This window comes from Scyliorhinus torazame, chromosome 7 (assembly GCF_047496885.1).
Source record: "Scyliorhinus torazame isolate Kashiwa2021f chromosome 7, sScyTor2.1, whole genome shotgun sequence".
Classification (NCBI taxonomy): Eukaryota; Metazoa; Chordata; class Chondrichthyes; order Carcharhiniformes; family Scyliorhinidae; genus Scyliorhinus; species Scyliorhinus torazame.
This window is the reverse complement of record NC_092713.1, coordinates 287,524,341-287,548,610: the sequence shown is the minus strand read 5'-3', so window position 1 is coordinate 287,548,610 and position 24,270 is coordinate 287,524,341. Positions and strand designations below refer to the sequence as shown.

The 24,270-nt window shown below is 47.1% G+C and overlaps 1 protein-coding gene across 2 annotated transcripts in view; it reads left to right on the top strand.

Annotated features, from left to right (window-relative positions):
* Positions 1-24,270, top strand: part of LOC140427083 (teneurin-2-like) — a 3,867,843-nt gene that overhangs the window by 1,095,962 nt on the left and 2,747,611 nt on the right. For both annotated transcript variants that reach the window (XM_072512582.1, XM_072512581.1), the window contains one exon: positions 18,588-18,672. The gene's annotated coding sequence lies outside the window, so the exon portion shown is untranslated. The remainder of the gene's footprint in view (positions 1-18,587; positions 18,673-24,270) is intronic.

Below are 24,270 nucleotides of genomic sequence, written 5' to 3'. Positions count from 1 at the left end.
CAATGGGTAGCCCCTGTCGCCCAGCAACCAGCCCCTCAGCCGGGGATGGCGTCCCTCGTACATGCCGGGGATGGATGACCACGACAACATGAATGAGTCGTGTACACTGCCTGGGTGACGGGCGCAGACGTGCAGGATCATCATGCGGTGGTCGCAGACCACCTGTACGTTCATCGAATAGGTCCCCTTCCTATTAGTGAACACGGCCCTGTTCTCTGCAGGTTGCCGCACCGCGACGTGCATCCCATCGATGGCGCCCTGGACCATGGGGAACCCGGCAACGGCAGAGAAGCCCACGGCCCGGGCATCTTGGCTGGCCCGGTCCAGGGGGAAGCGGATGTAGCGGTGCGCCATGGCATAAAGGGCATCTGTCACTGCCCAGATGCACCGATGCACCGATGTCTGCGATATGCCGGACAGGTCCCCACTCGGTGCCTGGAATGACCCCATTGCATAAATGTTCAGGGCCACCGTAACCTTGACGGACACGGGGAGAGGGTGTCCCCCGCCAGTGCCACGCGGTGACAGGTGTGCCAGCAGGTGGCAGATGTGTGCCACGGTTTCCCGGCTCATCCGGAGTCTCCTCCTGCATTCCCGGTCCGTGAGGTCCTGGTATGACTGCCGGGGCCGGTACACACGTGGCGCCCTAGGGTGCCTCCGTTGCCGTGGGGCCGCGACGTCCTCCTCCCCCTCCTCGTCCTGTCGGTCAGGTGTCCCTCCAGCCTGGGCGGCTGCCGCCTGCCCCTCTGCGGCAGCCTGCGCCGCCTCTCTGGCACGCTCCTCCTCCTCCTCCTCCTCCTCAACCAGGGCAACATAGACATGAGCGGCTGCCACCACGGCGGCCAACATTGCTGGATGGTCTGAAAACATGACGGCCTGGTGGGGGGGGAGGGGAACGACGACATGTCATCATTGCCCATATCCCCTCCTCCCCCCAGCCAGGTGGCATGGACCGCATGGGTCCAACTGTTGGCGGCTGGCACCTGGCCAGGTGGACCAACTCATTTGCCCTCCCATCACCCACCCCGGCACGGACCCCCCCCCAACCCCCAACCTCCACCCCAGCACGGACCCCCCCAACCCCCAACCTCCACCCCAGCACGGACCCCCCCCCCAACCTCCACCCCGGCACGGACCCCCCCAACCCCCAACCTCCACCCCAGCACGGATCCCACGCCCCAACCTCCACCCCAGCACGGACCCCCCCCCCAACCTCCACCCCGGCACGGACCCCCCCTCCAACCTCCACCCCGGCACGGACCCCCCCCCCCAACCTCCACCCCGGCACGGACCCCCCCCCCCAACCTCCACCCCGGCACGGACCCCCCCCCCAACCTCCACCCCGGCACGGACCCCCCCCCAACCTCCACCCCGGCACGGACCCCCTCCCCAACCTCCACCCCAGCACGGACCCCCCACAACCCCCAACCTCCACCCCAGCACGGACCCCCCCCCCAACCTCCACCCCGGCACGGACCCCCCCCCCCAACTCCACCCCGGCACGGACCCCCCCCCAACCTCCACCCCAGCACGGACCCCCTCCCCAACCTCCACCCCAGCACGGACCCCCCCCCAACCCCCAACCTCCACCCCGGCACGGACCCCCCCCCCAACCTCCACCCGGCACGGACCCCCTCCCCAACCTCCACCCCAGCACGGACCCCCCCCAACCCCCAACCTCCACCCCAGCACGGACCCCCCCCCAACCTCCACCCCGGCATGGACCCCCCCCCCCAACCTCCACCCTGGCACGGACCCCCCCCCCGAACCTCCACACCGGCACGGACCCCCTCCCCAACCTCCACCCCAGCACGGACCCCCCCCAACCCCCAACCTCCACCCCAGCACGGACCCCCCCCCAACCTCCACCCTGGCATGGACCCCCCCCCCCAACCTCCACCCCGGCACGGACCCCCCCCCCCCGAACCTCCACACCGGCACGGACCCCCCCCCCCCCCCCACAACCTCCACCCCGGCACGGATTTCCCCCCCAACCTCCACCCCGGCACGGACCCCCCCCCAACCTCCACCCCAGCACGGACCCCCTCCCGGCACTCCCCCGGAGCCCAGCCTACTCTAACCACCCCCCCCCCGCCGCACACACACACACACAAGCCGAGACACACCTCTCCTCACGCAATCAGTCTGCGGCCACGCCATTTCCTGCCCAGAGCCAACCCCCCAGGCCGTCACTCACCTCCTCGCTGATCGGCGTGAGCCTGGAGCACCGGGTCACGCCAATGAAAAGGAGGTTTGATTCACGTCGACGTGAACGGTCATCACGTCGACGGGACTTCGGCTCATCCGGGAGGGAGAATATCGGCAGGCCGAAAATCGGCTGCCTTGCACAGACCCGTGACATTCTCCGCGGCAGCGGCGCCATTAACGCCCCGCCGACTTTTCTCCCTTCGGAGACTTCGGTGGGGGCGGGGGCGGGATTCACAGCGGCCAACGGCCATTCTCCGACCCGGCGGGGGGTCGCAGAATGACGCCCAATGTTTCAGTGGCCTCCTTCTCACCGTAACGATACTGTGAGTAGTCAGAGGACAGATTTAAGTTAGTATTAACAGATGAACAAGTGTGGGGTGTGTGGGGTGGTTGGGTGTGTGTGGTGGGGTGTGTGTGGTGGGGTGTGTGTGTGGGGGGAACAAGCATTTGATTTACTCAGCACAATTGCAGGGCAGCGGGTAAGGGATGGAGGGGGCGGCGGTTAGCTCTGTTGGCTGAGCAGCGAGCATGTGTATCAGAGTAACTCCAACAGCATAGCGTTTGTTCCTTGTGCCAGCTGAGGTAGACTCAGGATCTGCCTCCTCATGCTGTCCATAGTAAAATGCATGGTGTTGAGCTACGGTTTGGTGAAAAATCGCCGAGGACCTGCCTTCTGCTCGAGATAACGTATGATGGTAATGATGGGTAAAGAACAGGGAATAGTGGAATGAATTGGAAAAACTCTTTCAAAGAGCTGGGCTAAATGACCTAATTCTAGGCTTCAAGATTCTGAGTGAGTTTTCAGCAAGATTCCCACAGACATCAAACACCCACATGTGGAAAAGGGGTGTAAGGTGGAGGGCACACAGGAAAATCACTCATTCCGGCCATGACCACTTGTGGCAGCAGTGTGGGCCAGATGGTGTTGGGCATTTAATATTGGACTGACTTGAATTGATTGCGACTATTTTTGGAGGGTGAGATGGGAAGTGATTTCAATTTTCCCTGTTTCTCTGACCTCCATCGCATCACCAGAACACTCTGGTACCTCTGGTGTCCAGATTGTAATGGGGCTAACTGCTTGACGTGTGTGTTAAAAAAAAAAAGTCATTTCAGTCCACATTCTCCGACCTATTTTGCAGCACTGGGCAATGGGAATGGGGTGGCAAATGTCCCCGAGCATTTGTATACCCCCACCCACCCCAGAACATAGCAGTAGAAAGTCTCGGCAAAAAGCTCCAATTGAAGCGCATAGGACTGGCACAGACATAATAGGCTGAACGATCTGCTTCTGTGCTGTAACCTCTGTGTCATATTAACAAAACAACAGGTCTCTCCTTCCTCTCTAATTATGCTGTTCACTGGTGATCACCGACCATTAAATGGGCAGATGCGCTTGTCTCCAGATACAGCTGAACTCTCTGAATGTGCATGACAAGAGTGCTGCAGAGTTCCACTTGATACCAGCGGACACCATTCAGTGCAGCTGATGGCTACGACTGAAGTCTATCAGTGTCAGCACACATACTGGTACTTAACACAAATGCAATAAAGTGCATTGAGCTATGGCAATTCATTCCCCTTACTGTTCTCTTTGTTTTATTTCCTTCACCCTTTGTTTATTCTGCTTTCATGTAAATTTGCTCTCTCTGTCTCTCTTTCCCTCACATACACACACATACACAAACGGTTTATTTTTCCTGTCTGGAGCAGATATTGTATGGAAAATCTTTTCTATTTTAATATCATGAACCTTTTGCTGAAACAACTTATAAAATGCTTACAGGGCTTGACAGGGTAGACCTGGATAGGATGTTTCCCATGACTGGTGAGCCTGGAACCAGGCGACACAGTCACAGAATAAGGGATAGGCCGTTTAAGACTGAGATGAGGAGGAATTTATTCACTCAGAGGTTGATTTTAGAATCCTCCTCCAGAGGGTTGTGGAAGCTCAATCACTGAGCATGTTTAAGACAGAAGTCAATAGACTTCTGGATACTATTGACATCAAGGGATATGGTGATGGTGCAGGAAAGTAGCATGAAGAGAGATGATGAGCCCTGGCTTAATTGAATGGTGGATCAGGCTCGATGGGTCAAATGACCTACTTCTGCCCCTATGTTCATAATCTGATAACGAGGAGCTAAGTAACTGAGAATGTAGGGAAAACTGTGCACATGCATATTAATCGTAACAATGATAATATATCTTTCAGTCCGTGGGGGTACTGAACACTGCACCAAATGCTTGGACAATGCACCAAATTTACCATCGCTTCTATCTAATTTTTTATAACTCTGGGTGCAATTTTCACCATAATGTTCCAACATCCAATGCCACAAGAAAATGAATGACCTCATTAAATCTGCAACAGTGAGGACCACCTAAGACCAGAAGACCAGAAGACATAGGAGCAGAATGAGGTCACTCGGCCCATCGAGTCTGCTCCGCTATTCAATCACGGCAGATATTTTTCTCATCCCCATTCTCCTGCCTTCTCCCCATAACCCCTGATCCCCTTATTGATCAAGAACTTATCTGTCTCTGTCTTAAAGACACTCAGTGATTTGGCCTCCTCAGCCTTCTGCAGCAAAGAGTTCCACAGATTCACCACCCTCTGACTGAAGAAATCCCTCCACATCTCTGTTTTAAAGGATCGTCCCTTTAGTCTGAGATGGTGTCTTCTGGTTCCAGTTTTTCCTACAAGTGGAAACATCCTCTCCACGTCCACTCTATCCAGGCCTCGCAGAATCCTGTAAGTTTCAATAAGATCCCCCCTCATCTTTCTAAACTCAAACGAGTACAGACTGTTCCTCTTCATTCCAGGGATCATTCTTGTGAACCTCCTCTGGACCCTTTCCAAGGCCAGCATACCCTTCCTTAGATACGGGGCCCAAAACTGCTCACAATACTCCATATGGGGTCTGACCAGAGCCTTATACAGCCTCAAAAGTACATCCCTGGTCTAGTATTTTAGCCCTCTCGACATGAATGCTAACATTGCATTAGCCTACCTAACTGTCGACTGAACCTGCACGTTAACTCTAAGAGAATCGTGAACAAGGATTCCCAAGTCATTTTGTGCTTCTGATTTCCTCAGCATCTCCCCATTTAGAAAATAGTCTGTGCCTCCATTTCTCCCTCCAAAGTGCATAACCTCACATTGCATTCCATCTGTCACTTCTTTACCCACTCTCCTAGCCTGTCCAAGTCCTTCTGTAGCCCGCCAGCTACTACCTGTCCCCCTACAGATCTTTTGTATCATCTGCAAACTTAGCAACAGTGCCTTCAGTTCCTTCTTCCAGATCATTAATGTACACCTGTCTCCTCCTGGCATCAGTCCCATCTATAACACCTGTAATGTCAACATTAATCCACTTCCTGACACCTCGCGGCTTCCCAGAACCTGACCCCCCCCCCCCCCCCCAAGCATCCTCCTCAACACCCCCTGCCACTCCTCATCACTATCCCTTCCAGTTCAGGCATGGTTCACACATATGCCACCTGCAGTGCCCCCACCCACCCAGGTCTGGCTTCCAATCTCCTCTTTGTGTTCCCGCAGGAGAAGATAATAGGGAGAGGGAGAAGACGGGCAGCGGAATGCCCAATTTCTGTCTTCTAACCTCCCATGAAAAAAGAGCAATTGCAGGGGAGCACATGAGAGAGCTGTGAGTGACAGTGAGGTTGGCTTGTGCCACACAAGTGAGGATCCACTGAACTTTCATTCATATGATATGTTTCAAGATCTGTCCAGATCTTTTTTCCTCCCTTTCACTGAGCCTCTTGTCTTCTCGATGAACACCTGATAAGGCCAGGCCATCTGGAGTCAAAGCTGACAAAGGGTCATCTGGACTCCAAACGTTAGCTCTTTCCTATCCCTACAGATGCTGCTCGGCCTGCTGAGATTTTCCAGCATTTTCTCTTTGGTTTCAGATTCCAGCATCCGCAGTAATTTGCTTTTATGAGAAAGAGTCAGTCAGGTTATCCATCCTGGGAGCCTCAACCCCTCCCAAAACCCCTTGTCCTCAGGATCCTGGAGGCTGACAACCCAACACTGTCTCTAGTGGCATGTATGAAATGAAAAATGAAATGAATATTGCTTATTGTCACAAGTAGGCTTCAAATGAAGTTACTGTGAAAAGCCCCTAGCCACCACATTCTGGCACCTGTTCGGGGAGGCTGGTACGGGAATTGAACAATGCTGCTGGCCTGCCTTGGTTTGCTTTAAAAGCCAGCGATTTAGCCCAGTGTGCTAAACCAGCCCCTAGAACTGCAAATAGCTGCCAGCCATAACACACCAAGCCTTTGAAGCAAGCAGAGAACAGAGTAGACATTGAAACCTGACTGGGCTTTGAAACTGACGTCCAATTAAATACTTCAAAGTTTCTTCAGCAGAGAGCAGACTAGCCCCATCCTGTGGAAGACCACCTACCTGAAGCCCTCCAACCCAGCCCGAGCCCCCCCAAAGCCCCAGGTCAGTTGCAGGATGTCCGCCAACTCCCGTCCCCCTGCCCCCTACACCTTGGCAACAGCTGATTTGTCCTTGTGCAACCTGCAGGTAAACGGTGAGTGATACTGACCTCCTTGCCACCCCTCCCCCCTTCCCCGAATCCACGGTGCCTTGTCTCCACTTTTATGGACCAATCGTGATTTGTGGCCGGGTGACTTCCCGCTGGGGCAGCGGGGCTGGAACATTCCGGGAAGCTGGAAAATCTAACCTTAAACTCACTAGTCACATGAAAATTCATCGAAGTGCATGCTAATCAGCTTCTTGCCCTTTCTGGGCAGGATCCGGTTTGAACCAACGGGAGGACCCAGGAAGATCGCAAACCATTTTGCACCTGGCGCAAATCCCATTTTTGGCCTCGCATTGGATTTTCTCGGCATAGCGGGCTTTGCGCATCGCAGATATGTACATGAGACAAAGGGGTTTTACTCATTACACATTACTCCAATGTAACAAACCTTAAACCATTTGCATCATCTGTCCAATTGAATATCAATCCCTGTACACTAAGTTGATCTGATGAAAAAAATAATTCATCGAGACTTTGCTTGTAGGTGGACGAACACAGGCCGTTGCAGATTTTGTTAATGTTATCATCGTTTAATAATGTTGTTGTCTGTTATGTACTGGCCATAAGCATCAGTTTGAGCAGCTATTATTTGGCAACCAGCAAGCAATGCTTCTAGAGCAGAGCACCTTGAAATTGCTAACGCCATTAATAAACCAGGAGGCTTGGAGCAATCATTGCTGCACTTACTGACTAATTTTAAACATAATTGTTGTTAAAGGTAATAGAGGTTATGGTATTGTTATAATGTTAATCTCTAATCTTTTACCTGGGATGTAATTGATTCTAACCCTATGATATGGCCACAGAGTGCAATTCGGTGTACTGGGCAATATTTTCCTCCAGTCTATGATGAGATGGTTCATATTAATCTGTCTTAAAATCTGACTGTGCAAAACTGTGCACCAGAAGCACTGAATCATAAAATTTGCCAATTGCACACACTGAGGAAAAGTGAACAATAACATTTCATTTGGTTACTGTAGAACTTATCTCTATTCCAAAGTCTTCGACACATGTAATATGCACCAGACTAAATTGGCTACGTCTGTGTTTTGCAGTCCCGTCTGACTCATGCATTTCTTGGGATCACTCTGTACTTAAATGAGCGCCACACATTGATTGAAAGTGAACAATCTCTTTCCTGTCAGGTACTGTAAGGTTCTAAATCAGAAGATAAAAATTAACCTGAAGGCCAATTAAAAGACAAGTGTCTATACATTGATGTTGATAATGGTGCGCTGGGGAGAGCACTCATTTTAATTTGAGCCCACCAAACCTGAATAAAAATCATCATTCAAAAGAGAGTCCTGCTCCAACAGTTTTCTGTAACTGGAAGTAATGACAAATTCACCAGTTAAATTGAAGGCAAGGGAGGATGATGATGACTGGAAACTGCACTATTTGATGGCAGTTGCTAATAAGGTGCTTCAGCGGCTCAATAAGGGCCTCAATTGGCATCCGGGCAGGAAGGTCGGCCTGGACCCTTTCTGTCTTGGGCTTAAATGGAGGTAGAGGGGACAGCAGCAGGGTGTTAGCCCTGCGGTATCCTATTCCCCTCTTCTCCACCCCCCCCCCCCCATCCCCACCCCGCCCATCACCACCCACCTCCCAGCTCACCTTTGAGGGGAGCATTGAATTACCCCCATGGCTAAATGTTTCCATCCAAATTGGCAACAACGTGCTGTTTGCTCATTTTCATCTCTAAAGACAGTGGGCTGGATTCTCTGTCTGGCGCCACCGGTAGCGGAGTTCTCGATGAGGTGGAGAATCCAGCGTTGGGGAAAAAAACGGGATGGGTGCCAGGCGCCGACCCTTTTCCGATGCTCCAGCCCCCACTGGCGTCAGGACTAGGTTCTTGCACGCTCCAGTGGGAGGATACAAATGTGTCTTAATGACCCAATTACTGGGCCGAGCATCTATTCTACGGGCCCTCGTGATTCTTCGGTCCGCTGGGCTGAGGATCACGTGGGCGAGAATTAGTGCTGGTCTTGACAAGCATGTATTTGGTGCTGTGGACCTTGTGGTGTGCCAATGGTGCATCTTTTGAAGGGAGTTGCCCCCAAAGTCCATCGGAGGGCCACACTCCCCCCACAAGGCAAGACCTGCCCCTACACCCCCACCAGACCCCCTCCACCAGAGACCCCTAATGAAAGAGACCTCCCCACAGAGACCCCCTAAATAAAGAAACCCATCACAGAGACCCCCTAAATAAAGAGACCCCCTCACACAACCCCTACAGAGGCAGTGAAAAAAATCAGTTCTTTAACACTCACCTGGGCAATACACCGGCTGGTTCAGGCAGAGAAGGCAGCACCTGTCAATTCCTGGAATGAGAAACCAATCAGCTGAGGCTAAACCCCCTCAGATCTTTGTTCTGCTAGCCATTCCTTAATTTCTCTTTGATATTAATTTTACTGGACTGTATTTGATAGCTCCCACACACCGCCAGCTGTCAGCATTATTCCATTCATCTTCCTTCATGGTTGAGTAATTTTGAAGTAGTCAGCTGTGGAACTAATCACAATGTTTATAAACACCAAGCTTCGATTGACAGCTCCTGGAATACTTCAAACAGAGATAAGTGCTGTTAGTTGGCGGGCCGAATTGATTTGCGGGGATGGGGCTGAATTGCGTTGCAGGGGGGAAGGGGTCCCAGCCACTGGACCTCTATATTGTGCTGCTCGCTCAAAATGGCGGCCCGATGGCGGGACTCCAAGGGATCCCTTGCAATCCCTGCCATGCGTGAATTTGCATGGCTAAGGATTGGGAGTGCAAATTAGGTGCAATTCAGCTCCGGCCAGAGAACATCATCTCCCAATTGGAGAATCCTGCCTAGTATCTTAGGGGTTTCAATTCAACTAGTTGGGAAAAAAGCGAGCGCGTTTAGCCGTGTATTTTCCGGCGCTCTCAGTGCACACTGTTACATCTGATTGCAGCTTCTCCCTCTCAAACTGCAGGGTAAATTCTATTACATTGTGGCCACTGCTCCCAAAGGGTTCCTTCACCTTAAGTTCCCTAATCATGTCTGCCTCATTACACATCACCAAATCCAGAATTGCTTGTTCCCTAGTGGGCTGTACCACAAGCTTCTCCAAAAAACCAACTCATGGACATTCCCCAAATTCCTTTCCATGGGATCTGCTACCAACCTGATTTTCCCAGTCCACCTGCATATTGAAGTCCCCCATGATTATTGTAATATTGCCTTATATGCTTTTCTATCTCCTGGTTTATTTTCTGCCTCACATCTTGACTACCACTAGAGGGCCTGTACGTAACTCCCATCAGGCTCCTTTTTCCTTTGCGATTCCTCAACTCTACCCACAGAGATTCTATGCCTTCTGATCCTATATCGCTCCTTGCTATCGATTTAATTTAATTCCTTACTAATAATGCAACTCCGCCACCTCTTCCTATCTGTCTGTCCTTTCGATATGACACATGTCCTTGGATATTTAGATCCCAGACCTGATCCCCTTGCAGCCACATCTCTGTGATGCCCACAACATTGTACTCACCAATTTCAGTGTGCGCAACAAACTCATTGCCAGGGTGTCCAGGGGGCACCACCAGAGCACCACCAAAGCTGGGGGCCTCCAATCCTCTGGGAGACCCTCACGAATGCCATTCCATCTGGTCCCCGTTTGTGATGACTGGTGCTGAACAGCACTCACCTAAGGTCCCTGAGGTGAAGGGGATGAATCCCAGAGACACAGGTGCCTCGGGAATCTGCACATTAGAGTGAGACTAAATGCAGATTTGCCAAAATGTGATCCCGCCTACAATAGGCATCGTCTGTTGAGATTGTGTTGGATCTCGCAAGGCATTGGGAGCGGGGTAGATCCCTGGAGTGGGGTCACGCGGCTTTTATCGGGCACATTGCACCACGGCGAGTTGATTTTCAGCCGCAGTGTGGCCATTAGATCGCGCCCAGGATATTAAAAAGTGAATAAAGTATGAGGCACTGTGATTTCTTATGATGGCACACAGCCAGGGTTGTTAATTTCAGTCAGGATATCGAGGAAGGTGGTGAAATCCTCTGTAAATAATTCGGGGGATGGGAAGCGACAGTGGTGGGGGATAAGATATTGGGAGCAGGGACAGCCAAGCAACAGAGCTGGTTGAATCATCTTTTGATCTAATTGAATATTGGACTCAACTCGAGTGGCTAAATAGCCTACCCCTGTTGCTAGTTCCAACAGCATGATCCAAAATTTCAGAAGTGATGGGCTGCCAAAACCTCTTTGTCAGGGGAATGCAATGCAGTACAGAGGTCTCTGGAGTAATGCAACCTTGTTACAAAGTGAATGTAGCCCTTCACTGCGTGATGAATGTTTTTCACCATCTAAGACGTGTGAATGATTTCCTATATGGCTCTGAGTAGACAGTGGCAGATATTGACCTTGAAACTTTTTGTTATTTCATCAGGTAAAGAATTGGGAATGATTGCGTTCCATTATGCATATGTGTGAAAATGTTAGGTGTTTGTTTCTTGTCCTCAGCTTCATCCCGAGTTTATTTCATCGCCTGTGCTGCTGTTCTGTCCTGTCGAATTCTATCCATTTGCCACAGATGCCTGATTGTAGAGCTTTGGTTTGATTTACGATCAAGTTCATGACAGTGGAAACTAACCAGGAACAAGAGAATTCAAAACTTTTGCAGGGAGTGGGGGGAGTGAAATTTCCTAGTTTTTCTCCACAATTACCTGCTAACGGAAAAAAACGGACTTTCAAAGTGGTGGCTTCGAATGGTTTTGTTAGTGAGTCATTAGTTATGCAGGAAAGCAAGCACCCGGCAGTTTTGGCCAAGGAGGTTCAAGCCCTGATTTATTATTGCGGAACAGTGTTTCTTTCAATTCTTGCTTTGCTCACGGAATGCAGTTTGAAATCCTATGTGTGGATACAATTAATGTTACATCTCCTGTTGTATTCCTAAAGACTGGGAGCCAATAGTTAAGTGAGTGTATATCCTGAAGTGCCACATTCACTAACGCCCTGCAAGTCATGTGTCAAGTAACAATGTGTCGGCCTATCAATCTACCAGCTGCATGATGAACAGCAAAAAATGCACTCAATGAAGCACCAGCATTTTGAGTTTTTAAAGTATGATTATTTCTGATAGATGAGAACCAGTTCACCAGAACCAGAAGACACAACATCACCTTGTTGAAGGTTTAAAGATCCAGACTGAATTTCTACCTGATTGAAACTTGAAGCAGAGCCAAAAAAAGGAAGCTTTCGCTTCCAGATTAAAAGAAAAATCAATTAGGAACTGCTTGTCTGGAGCTGACTATTTAATTAGGTTTATAAATCCAAATTACTCAAAAATTGTGTAGGCTTTCAATAGCAGGGTTAAGGTGTTTCAAGATTTAGATTTTTTTCAAGTCCGTTATAAGTATCCCATGAGAGAGATACTGGCAACTCTGTCTATCGATAGACACAAATTGCATTATCAAGGACAGATTACTGAAATTTATCTGATTATGTCGGTACGTTGATAAACTTAAGCAGATATTTCACAGATCTAATTTAAGCAGAGGATGCCAACAGACTAAACCTGCCTTCTCCCTCATTGCATAATATTGCAATGCACTGAGCATGCAGCTCTTAAAATTTTGCTGAAATACACTGGAATAAATCATTTCCCATTTAATCTCACTTCTAGTACCTCAAATGCATGAACTATGCTGTGCACCATCTCAGCAAAAGGCTGGACATGACAGGGTCTGTTCCTGCCCCCCCCCCCACACACACACATTTATCTCTGCAATTGCATTGGCTACATCTGGAAATTGCATTGGCTACAATTTGGAAGATCTCTCGAATTGGGATTTCAGGCTAATGTGATTGCTTCTGGGCCTGAACTTTAAGAGGTTTAACCTAATGCTCCACAATCGGAAAATTATTTATATATTAAAAAAACTTCAGCACTGGCTCGATGATGGCACACTCTTGCTTCTGAGTTACATGAACTCAAGCATCAGTCCAGAGATTTGAACTTATGTCTGTGCACTACTAAGGGAGCGCTAGCTGTCAGAAGGTGCCACTTGGATGAGACACTCGGTCAAGGTGCTTTCTCTTTCAGGCTAAAAGACTTCATGGTGCCAACACTTATCTCTCAACAAGCATAGCAAAAATAAAAACCAGCACATCATTTACCCCACTGCTGTTGTGGAACAAGCTGTGCACAGCTTGAATTTTCCGACATTATAACTGTTACTATACTTCAGGAGTACTTCATCGTGTGAAGCCCTTTGAGACATCCTGATGCTGTGCCATATAGATGCAAGTTCCTTCTCATCGAATGGGTCTAGCACAAAAGGAACCATCCGGCCTGTTGTGTCTGTGTTGGCTCTCTGCAAGAGCAGTTCAGCGAATCCCTTTATGCTTCAGCCTTTTCTCCTTAACCCTGCAAATAATTATTTCGATAATTAGCCAATACTCTTTTGACAATCACTGTCTGCAATATCCTTTCAGGCAGCGTATTCCAGACCCTGATCACCTGCTGCATAAAAGTCATCTTTGCTTCTTTTGTTATTTGCCTTAAATCGGTGTCCTCTTGTTCTCGACACTTCTCCTAATGGAAGTAATTTTGCCCGATCTCCTCTGCCCAGTCCCATTGTAATTTTCAACAATTCTATCAAATCTCCTCACAACCTTCTCATCTCAAACGAAAACAGCCACGGCTTCTCCAATCTATCCATATATCTGTGCCCCTCATCCCTATGCCAATTCTCCTAAATCATCTCTGCACTCTCTCTAATGTCTTTGCATCCTTCCGAAAGTCTGATGCCCAGAATTGGACACAATACTTCAATCGAGATTGCTCTCATGTTTTACTAAGGTTCTGCGGAACTTTCTTTGCTTTGCTTTTGTATTCTCCCGGAAGGAAAAAACCCAGTTTGGATCAAGATTTCTATTTCCCCGTTTTTACTGTTTTCTTTCCACCTGGGAATGGCGCTATTTATAAATCCCAGAATTCGCCATGCCTCAGAGCCTACACTGCCACACTCAGTGATTTGCACACACATAGGATGGAATTTACTGGCTGTTCACGCTGGCGGGATATTCCAGTTTCACCGACGGCACACTGGGTTCCCGGCAGCAACGAGGCGTGCAGTCAACGGGAATTCCCTTTGACAATGGCGGAGCCAGAAAATTTCACTGGCGAGCCACCTTGCACCACCGAAAAGCACACGGCGGGTTGGTGGGTAAATCTTGCCCATAGCCTCTGTCCTTTTGTTGCCTCCTAAAAGTAAAATCCTGCAGATGTTGGAAATCTGAAAGAAAAACAGAAAACGCTGGAAATACACAGCAGGTCAGGCAGCATCTGTGGGTAGACTTTAATACTCCTCTGGTGGGCTGGGAGGTTGGGGGAGAGGAAATAATAAAGCCACTTTCAGCGACTGACTCCCCCTCCGCCTCCCCACCCCAATTAAGTCTGGGGCAGGAGGAGTCAAGAGTGACCTTTATTAGAGGTAGCTCAGAGGATGTTCACTGGACTGATTCCAGAGATATGGGGCTTGTCTTATGAAGAGAGATTGAGCAGTTTAGGACTATACTCTCTTGAGTTTAGAAGAATGAGAGGAGTTCTAATTGAAGTATATGAGATCATAAAAGAGTTTGACGTAAAGTGGGTGTTTCCTCTTGTGGGTCAATCTAGAATAGAGGTCATAGTTTTAGGATAAAGATTAGCAGATTTGTAACAGAGATGAAGAGTACTTACTTCTATCAAGGGATCGTGAATCTGTGGAATTCACTATCCCAGAGTGTGGTGGATTGAGTAAATTTAAGGAGGAGATAAATAGCTTTTTAATTAGTAATGGGTTGAAGGGTTATTGTGAACGGACGGGAAAGTGGAGCTGAGGCCAAAAGGAGATCAGCCATCATTATAATGAACAGCGGAGGAGAGGCTCAAGGGGCTGAATTGCCTACTCCTGCTCCTAATTTTTATGTTGGTCGCTTAAGTCCTCAGCCTGCACAGCAGTGGGTAGGAATCACACCAAACCTAGTGTGTATGCCTGTGGCCCAGTTGAGGGGTGGGCTCCCTTTGACTTCGGCAACTCATGCACATCCCAGAGAGCCACCGGCAGCAGGGGCATCCCAGGCAGGAGCATTCCTGCTTGCCCTTTAAATTGAACCCCTTCCCCCACTCACCGGGATCTTACCAACTAGCCTCAGAGATCCCGTCTCACCTACCTTTCCCCCATCGCTGCATCAATGACCCTGCTCCTCAGCCCTACTCCAGCAGTGGTCACCGCTCCCTGTGGTACTGCTGGGACTGAAGAGGTGCAGGCCTTATGATTACCTGGCAACTCTCCGAGGCAGCTAATTTCCTTGGCAATGTTGGGGACTCCGTCACTAATCAGGTAAGTGCCTGATTGGTGTTAAATCAGGTCGGCATGAGGCTGTTGTCATTGACCTGCTCCGCAACCATTGAATTCCGACTGGCATTTTAGGTTGATGAACCTTCATCAAAATTGAGGAAAGGTAGAATTGTAATTGGTTTTGAATACGAGGGGGAGGGGGCGATGGAAGAGGAAAAGGGAAGCTTTGTGAGAGGGCGAAAGGCAAGAGAGATGAATTGGCAAAGGGAGGGGGTTCATGGTTCAGAAGCGAAAGGGAGTGTTAATTGATATATTCATATGAATTTTTTGCTTCTTCCTTAAATTAACTTAATGTAAGATCGTAGTTGACTTTTCCTTGCTTTCAAACTTTTATTATTGCTGGCCTTTAATTTGTAGTTTCTTTTTACTAACTTTCTGAGGGAACCACTGTATCCAAACAGAATTTTAATGAAGCATCAGTGGTAGGGTCAAATCTTACAACTTTAATAATTTACAAAAAGGCGACGTTGTTCGTGAAGAAGGATTATCTGAAGGACTGATGGTTATAACATTCATTATTACACTACAGGGAACACTTAAATAAGGATGAATGTTGAATCATACGGCGTAGAAGGAGGCCATTCAGTTCAGCATGCCTCTTTGAAATAGCTATCCAATTAGTCCCACTCCCCTACACTTTCCCCACAGCCTTGCAAGTCTTTTCTTTTCAAGTACACATTCAATTTCCTTTTGAAATCTAATAATTGAATTTATTTCCACCAACCTTTCATATGACACATTCCAACTCATAACAACAAGCTGCATGAAAAAAAAACTCATTCTTTTTCCAATTACCTTAAAATTTATGTTTTTGTTGCTGGCCCTCCAGCCAATGTAAACAGTTTCTCCTTATTTACGCCATAAAAGCCGTTTATAATGTCGAACGCTTTCTTTAAATCTCCCCGAACTGTTTTTCTGTTCTAAGAGAACAATCCCGGTTCCTCTATCTCTCCACTTGCTCGTGTTAAAATGGGGGGAAAATGGAACTTTCATCATCGAGCAAAGGTAAAGAGAGATCTCATTTCCGCACTGCACTCCTGAGTCATTTTGGATTTGAAGTCTGTGTTTTTTATTCCTTCTGTCAAGATCCATAAAGGCAAACAGTAGGCAAATGCAGACCGCTTGGTAGTGTTAGTCCAGTGAGCCTTAATTGTGTACCTCAAAGTTAATGGGATCAAATTTATCATGGCAAATTCTGAATTTGAATTCAGTCAGCCTGGCAAAATGAGAACGAAAGCTGCAAAGTGCCATAAAATCAAACACTGGTCATCAGTATCCTTCAGGGAAGAAAAACTGCCATTTCTACTCTGTCTGATTTGACATGTTGACCTTGATGTCCCCTAAAACAATTGGGACAGAAGAACTCCAAAACAAAAGCACCCACAGGACTGTACAGCATTTTAAAGTTCGAGGCCCACCACCTTCTCTGGGAATCAGGCGTAGGTTGTAAATGCATGATGCGACCATCAATTCACGTGAGACAGAGAGTTGACGTGAACAGTGGCTTTAATCGACTAGAACAGTGCCTGCCTACGACTGCTCTGCTTGTGAGAGCCGCCTACAGGGCAGCTGCTCTTATACCTCCCCTCAAGGGGCGGAGCCAAGGGCGGAGTCCACAAAGGCACCAACATAATACATTCTGTGTAATATCGTACAATGGTCCATAGGTGGAGCCCACATGGGCAACAGCGTGATACAGTGTAATACATGGTGAATGGTCAGTACAATACGTTCACCACAGTGCAATCTTTTCCCCATTTACCACATTTCATGAACGTATTTCCTACCCATAATTCTGCACAATGCTGTGTCATGTGATGACCAACTGAAAAATCCAAGCACTTGCCTCCGGTAAAGGAGCAAACTGGAGTGGGATAATTGGCCTGGGGCAAATAATTTGCTTGCTGAGGTGCACTTTGGTGCAGAAGAATAATCAAAGGAGGGGAAATTAATTCTTTAAAATATTAACTTGTGATTATGATTCAGGAGAGTCTGTTGTTGAAAAGAAAACTAGATCCTCTTGACGAGTAACTGTTGTTATTCTGACAATTAAAATGATCGCTTGTCAAATGTTTTTTTAAATGCTTCATTGTTGCATTTGTGTTTGTCCTTAATATTGTCAGTGAGCTGCTTCACTGTGTCAGGTTGAATATCAGCCCCTGTTTGAATCAGCAATATCCTGTGCAGCAGTCCACATCAAAAAAAGGAAGCTTTTGTGCTATGGTGGTTTAGAACTTAAACACTGGTCCACTCTTAAAGGACTTGGGTTCAAATCTTTTTTTTTAATTTTAGAGAACCCAATTAATTTTTCCAATTAAGGGGCAATTCAGCGTGGTCAATCCACCTAGCCTGCACATCTTTGGGTTGTGGGGGCGAAACCCACGCAAACACAGGGAGAATGTGCAAACTCCACACGGACAGTGACCCAGAGCCGGGATCGAACTTCGGACCTTGGCGCCATGAGGCAGCAGTGCTAACCACTGCGCCACCGTGCTGCCCCTCAACTTGGGTTCAATTCTACCAGAAATTAACAAAAGAACTTGCTGCCTGGGCAGTACTGTTGCACAGTGGTTAGCACTGCTGCCTCGTGGCGCTGAGGTCCCAGCTTCGATCCCAGCTCTGGGTCACTGTCAATGTGGAGTTTGCACATTCTCCCCATGTTTGCATGGGTTTCACCCCCATAACCCAAAGATGTGCAGGGTAGCTGGATGGGTCACATTAAATTGTCCCTTAATTGTAAAAAATGAATTGGGTACTTTAAAAATAAAAAAAAGATAAAAAGATAAAAAAAGAACTTGCCGTCTGGCATAAGGGTTTCCACGCCAACCCCCAACCAATTCCTCATAAACATGGGCCGACATGTCAGAATTTCACAGTAAAGTGGCATGTTCAAGAGGGGGTACAGAATGGGAACTTATTACACAGCAAAAAGGGTCATCTTCTGAGGATGGAGTTATTCCTTGGTTTTGAGGTCGAGCATCAGGGGCTTTACTCTGAATCCAGCTGTGTTTAAACTAACTTGGAAACCCTTGATGCCGACAGTGAGCAACAAGATAGGAAATACCTCATTTCGCGGCAACAACACTCTACATTGGCATAAATAATTCACAAAAAAGAGTTTATTGTAAAAAGAAATTCCGCAATGAGCATAAAGGTGAAGATAGGAGATTTTTTAACGAAGGCACTTTAATCAGAAATTGAAAATGTAAAATTTTAAAATGTAAAGAATAATCATGGTGTGGGATAAACAATTCGATAATTCGACCTCCAATTCTTTATTTGTGTTGTTATGTTAAAGCAATAGGTATTTTCATTGAAATCATGCAAATATTAATGTAAATAACTAGATTTCACACTGTAGCTACCAGTTGCCACTATTTGAGACAACCTATTTCTCATTATTTTTATTTCAACAGTTTGATGATTGAAGGACAATTTTTGGACAAACTGAGCCACATATTCCAATGATTTTCGTTGTGATTTGCTCAAGGATTCAGAACGGTAGGAACAAATATGTATGTCTAATATCTGCTTGTTGCTTTATTATTGTGTACTCCTCTTAAAATAATTGATGGATAATTGGCCGCAGTCACCCCTTGAGATGGGTTAGGACAAGGTACTGGCAAATTATAGTTATGTTTTGTTTCACAAAATACATAATTCACATTTGTTTGTAGATATGCACAGGGGGAAATGTTTTGCTCCCCAGCTGGCATAGTTGCAGATGGGGGTGAGAGCGTAAAGTAGGAAATGTGGCTAACCGATCGCCTTCCAGCCCATCCCCGAACTGTCCCCCATGTTAGGATGGACGGGGAAAGGTTCAGCCACACTGTCCACCCTTGGCAGCACGGTTTTGTGAAGGGGAGGTCGTGGCTCACTAACTTGATAGAGTTTTTTGAGGAGGTCACAAAGATGATTGATGCAGGTAGGGCAGTGTATGTTGTCTATATGGACTTCAGTAAGGCCTTTGACAAGGTCCCTCATGGCAGACTGGTACAAAAGGTGAAGTCACATGGGATCAGAGGTGAGCTGGCAAGTTGGATACAGAACTGGCTAGGTCATAGAAGGCACAGAGTAGCAATGGAAGGGTGCTTTTCTGATTGGAGGGCTGTGACTAGTGGTGTTCCGCAGGGTTCAGTGCTGGGACCTTTGCTGTTCATAGTATATATAAATGATTTGGAGGAAAATGGAACTGCTCTGATTACTAAGTTTGCGGACGACACAAAGGTTGGTGGAATTGCGGATAGCGATGAGGACTGTCAGAGGATACAGCAGGATTTACATCGTTTGGAGACTTGGGCGGAGAGATGGCAGATGGAGTTTAATCCGGACAAATGTGAGGTAATGCATTTTGGAAGGTCTAATACAGGTAGGGAATATACAGTGAATGGTAGAACCCTCAAGAGTTCAGACAGTCAGAGAGATCGAGGTGTACAGGTCCACAGGTTCCTGAAAGGGGCAACACAGTTGGAGAAGGTAGTCAAGAAGGCACAGGGCATGCGAGCCTTCATTGGCCAGAGCATTGAGTATAAAAATTGGCAAGTCATGTTGCTGCTGTCTTGAACCTTAGTTAGGTCACACTTGGAATATAGTGTTCAATTCTGGCCGCCACACAACCAGAAGGATGTGGAGTCTTTAGAGAGGGTGCAGAAGAGATTTACCAGGATGTTGCCTGGTATGGAGGGCATTAGCTATGAGGAGAGGTTGAATAAACTTGGTTTGTTCTCACTGGAACAACGGAGGTTGAGGGGCAACCTGATAGAGGTCGACAAAATTATGAGGGGTATACACAGGTTGGATAGTCAGAGGCTTTTTCCCAGGGTAGCGGGGTCAATTACTGGGGGCCATAGGTTTAAGGTGTGAGGGGCAAGGTTCAGAGGAGATGGACGAGGCAAGTTTTTTACACAGAGGGTAGTGGGTGCCTGGAACTCGCTGCCAGAGGAGATGGTGGAAGAAGGGATGATAGTGATGTTTAAGGGGCATCTTGACAAATACATGAATAGGATGGGAATAGAGGGACACGGATCCTGGAAATGAAGAAGTTTTTAGTTTAGACGGGCAGCATGGTCGGCGCAGGTTTGGATGGCCGAAGGGCCTGTTCCTGGGCTGTGCTTTTCTTTGTTCTTTGGGCTTATTTAGGACAAAACCTGGACAACATGTGGCTGGGGAAAGCAGAACAAAAGAGGCCAATCCACTCTTTCACAACCTGGGCCAAAATGTGGGAAAGAAGGGTACGCTTCCTTTTGGGGCTGTCCTATGTTTAGCAGGGCAAAGAACCTGCAAGGAGTTGGCCCATTTTGGGACCCCCCCGTTACAAATGAAAACTGAGCTCCCCCCCCCCCACATACACACACACACACACCCATCCCCAACCTCCTTAGGTACCTTCTATTTACGACCAAGAACCCTGGACTTACCTGTCAGTCGGATCACCATGGACCTTCTCCTCCAAACTAGTTGTAATCCTAGCAGCGGTCACCAATGAGTTCTGGCCAGCTGGGTCGGTTCAGCTCCCGGCCAACCTGATTGACTAGCAGCTCTTGAGGACAGACCTTTCTACCCCTAAGAGGCAAAAGTTCCAGAAATACCATGCTAAGAATTCCCCCAGCGTATTATTTCCATTGGGCAGTCAGTTAGCTCACAAGATGTTTTTATCAGGGCAATGGGGTGGGTGGATTGTGGGCACGAGAAGCATGCCCTCGTAAAATCCAGCCCATAGCCAGGTACAAAGACCATGGGTGGAATGGAACACCTTTTGGAGTTGAATGAAGTAAGACATTGTTTGGAATGACTGGAGGATTTGCTTGGCAGGAATGAAATGAGATAGTTGATGGGATGAACTGGACATGCAGATTATAAATGAATGGAATGGAATTTTTTGACTGTGCACGTTTCATTATCTGCAGAATGGTCAGTAATAAAGTAAGGGAACTGAGAAACTATAATGCCTATTGGTTGATAACTTGGAAAGGATTTAAATGTTTTTCTCCTTTCTTGAAGCTTTACTGTCAATGGATAAATTGTGCAATATGGTTAGTTATTTTATCTACCATCAGAGATGATCCAGTACCCGATATGTAATGCACTGGACCATTTACTGGCTAATTGAGTGATGAGGAAGGTTGTTTCTTCAGACAAGTTACTATTGTTGCATATACACTTCTGGTACAAGATGATATTGACTGTTTATGCTGAATGGGAGGTTTGTGTTCAATGAAACTAATAATAAGCTAATTGAAAATATAAACGTGCTGCTCTGAGTGGGTTTATTAAAGGCATCTGATGCAGGAATGGGCTCACAGTTCATTGCCATCTTTTTAACACTGATAGGCAACGAGTTTCCATGTCAAATCTCTTAAATATTAGAAATTCTGGTTTATGCTTGTTTATTGTTTTGTCTGTTCCTTTGCACCACTCAAAGTGATAACCTTTTCAAATGTAACATGTCTATTACTGGGGACATGTTTGGCAACCATTTCAATTTTATTGATCTCCAAAGACTTCATATATTGTATAACTGGAAGCTTTTTGTAGTACCAGGTTTTACCCACCAGATGTGACTAGAGTACTTTGTAAGCAATCGACAAATGGGCTTTATAACATCCGCCAGAGACCTCTAGAGACAGTAAAAAGGAACAATATTGCATTGTTATCGGGCAGTAAGATTCTCTCATTCAATTTCCATCAGTCACGACGGTCCCAGTGAAGATGTCACTTGGTAAATGGGATTTTGACAGTCTTTGAGCTTCAATAATAACATTCCCTGAAATCTTTCCAGAAATAATAGCTAACACATCCCCAATCACATTGTTTTACTAACATTTAGGTCAGACCTGTGCGGGCAATACCCAGCAACTGTGCCAGGGGAAAGAAGACACAGAATTGGATTCTTTATGAACAGGCATCGACATTAAGAAAAGAAAAAATAAGTTGATCTTACCAGAAGATATTGAGCTTGATTTATAAAAGGAATGGAAAATCTGCTGTAAAGGTATCCAGATCCTAGCAAAGTTGCGAATATATCCCCCCCCCCCCCCCAACACCAGTGTGTCCAAGTAATTCAGCAATGTAAATGGTCAACATTATGATGCCATGATACCAGGTCTGTGGCGCCTTAATGATTTGTATGATATCATGTTTAAAGTACAAGGTTATATGCAAAGATTAAGAAATATGGTGAAACTTCAAGGATTTTTGCAGCCTTGTAACCATTCCTGGTGGTTGTGAGTGACCGTATATGAAGATGCACAAAAGAAGTATTTAAAGCCATAATTAATCAGATCAGCATTGATCATAATTGTTCTTTGCGCCATGAACAAACGAACAGGTGATTGGACAAGTGGACATTTTCCTCCTCTTCATTTGTCATGTAAAATAACGCTTGAGTTAGAGGTCACGTCTTATGAATTACTTATCAATTGTTGCTGTAAGACTTTGGACCAACAGGATCATCACAGATTGCCACTCAATGAAAGGAGGCCCTACTCATAATCATGACCACAGCCTTAGTTACAAATGGTCCCTTCTGCTGTTCCTTTTCTGCTGTTCATACAGTGAAACCCATGTGACAGTCAACGACTTCCACAAAGCTTACTATGTTGTTTCAGTCCAGGAGTTGGTGATGCTCAGAGATAGGGAAGCACGAAAGGACAAAAAAAGAAAAGAAATTATGAATTTCCTTCAATATCGAGATCATAACGTGACTCAAAACAAAAAGAAAAATGCAATGCGGTGGTACAGTGGTTAGCACTGCTGCCTCACAGCGCCAGGGACCCGGGTTCGATTCTGATCTTGTGTGACTATGTGGAGTTTGCACATTCTCCCTGTGTCTGGGTGGGTTTCCTCGGGTGCTCCAGTTTCAACCCACAGTCCAAATATATGCAGCTTAGGTATATTGGCCATGCTAAATTGCCCCTTAGTGTCTGTGGTGATATGCTTATGGGCCATATCATAGTTGGATGGTGTGAGACCTCCAACCAGCAGGTGTCGGTACAGACACACCATGGGGTCGGCCTCAAGAACAAGGTCGTGTGACCTGGGACCTGTACATAAAGAGAAGCTCATCCAGCCATCTCCAGAGGTACACAAGGTAGAGGGTAATAAGACATGCATGTAACAGGTCAGCAGAAGGTGGCAGTTCCAGAGGAGTAGCAAGACTCCATGATAACGTGCTCTGTATCAGATTGTTATCCTACTGCACGAGACACAATAAAAGGATCCTGGTTTGGACAGATCGAAGAGTTTGGTGAGTACATCTTAAAGTACAAGGGACCAAACACATCAGTGCCCAAAGATGTGCAGGTTAGATGGGGTTATGGAGCTTCAGATGGTCGGTGCAGACTTGATGGGCCATATGCCTCCTTCTGCACTGTAAGGGTTCAATTCTATGGAACTCAGATTTGGAAAGGCACAAGGAATCTCATAAAAGGGAATATTCCCTTGGAACATGAAAAATTACCATTTAAGTCCAAGTAACATTCAATAGTTAACTACATAAAGCCATCAACTGATTCTATCAAACTTCTGGACGACTTCTTCTTTAGGTTGCTGGTATTGCCTTGGTTGTCTCTTTTGCCAGTCAATTCCGAATAATCTCCAACTCCAATGACCATGAAGTACTGTAACAGTTTGCAGCTTTGCAGGTTTTCTTCAGTTGCCTTTTGAGCAAGTCGAAATACACACAATACCTTAAGGCAGTAAACATGCAAATAAATCAATTATGTTGCCCATTCGGCTTCCCCACGTAGACATGTAGGGCTGGATTCTCCATAGGCAGGATCCTTCATTTCGCTGGCAGCACTTTCACGGCTGCTGATTTCCCGACGGCGAGGGGTGCCCAAAATGGGAAACCTCATTGGCCAGCTGCCGGGATGGAGGATCCCGCTGCGAGGGGGGGGGGGGTGCGTGTCGTATGAGAAAACAGGTGCAGCGGGACGGAGAATCCTGCCCATCATCTTCGCTGTTCCTATCCAAACTAACTTTCCCACCGAACTTGTTCAGAAAAGCAGAAGATCTTTACCGTCTGTGTCTCATGAATGCTGTCAGTGATAAGCAATTCTAACATTAGGAGTGTTATTGTGTATGTGACACCAGAAAAGA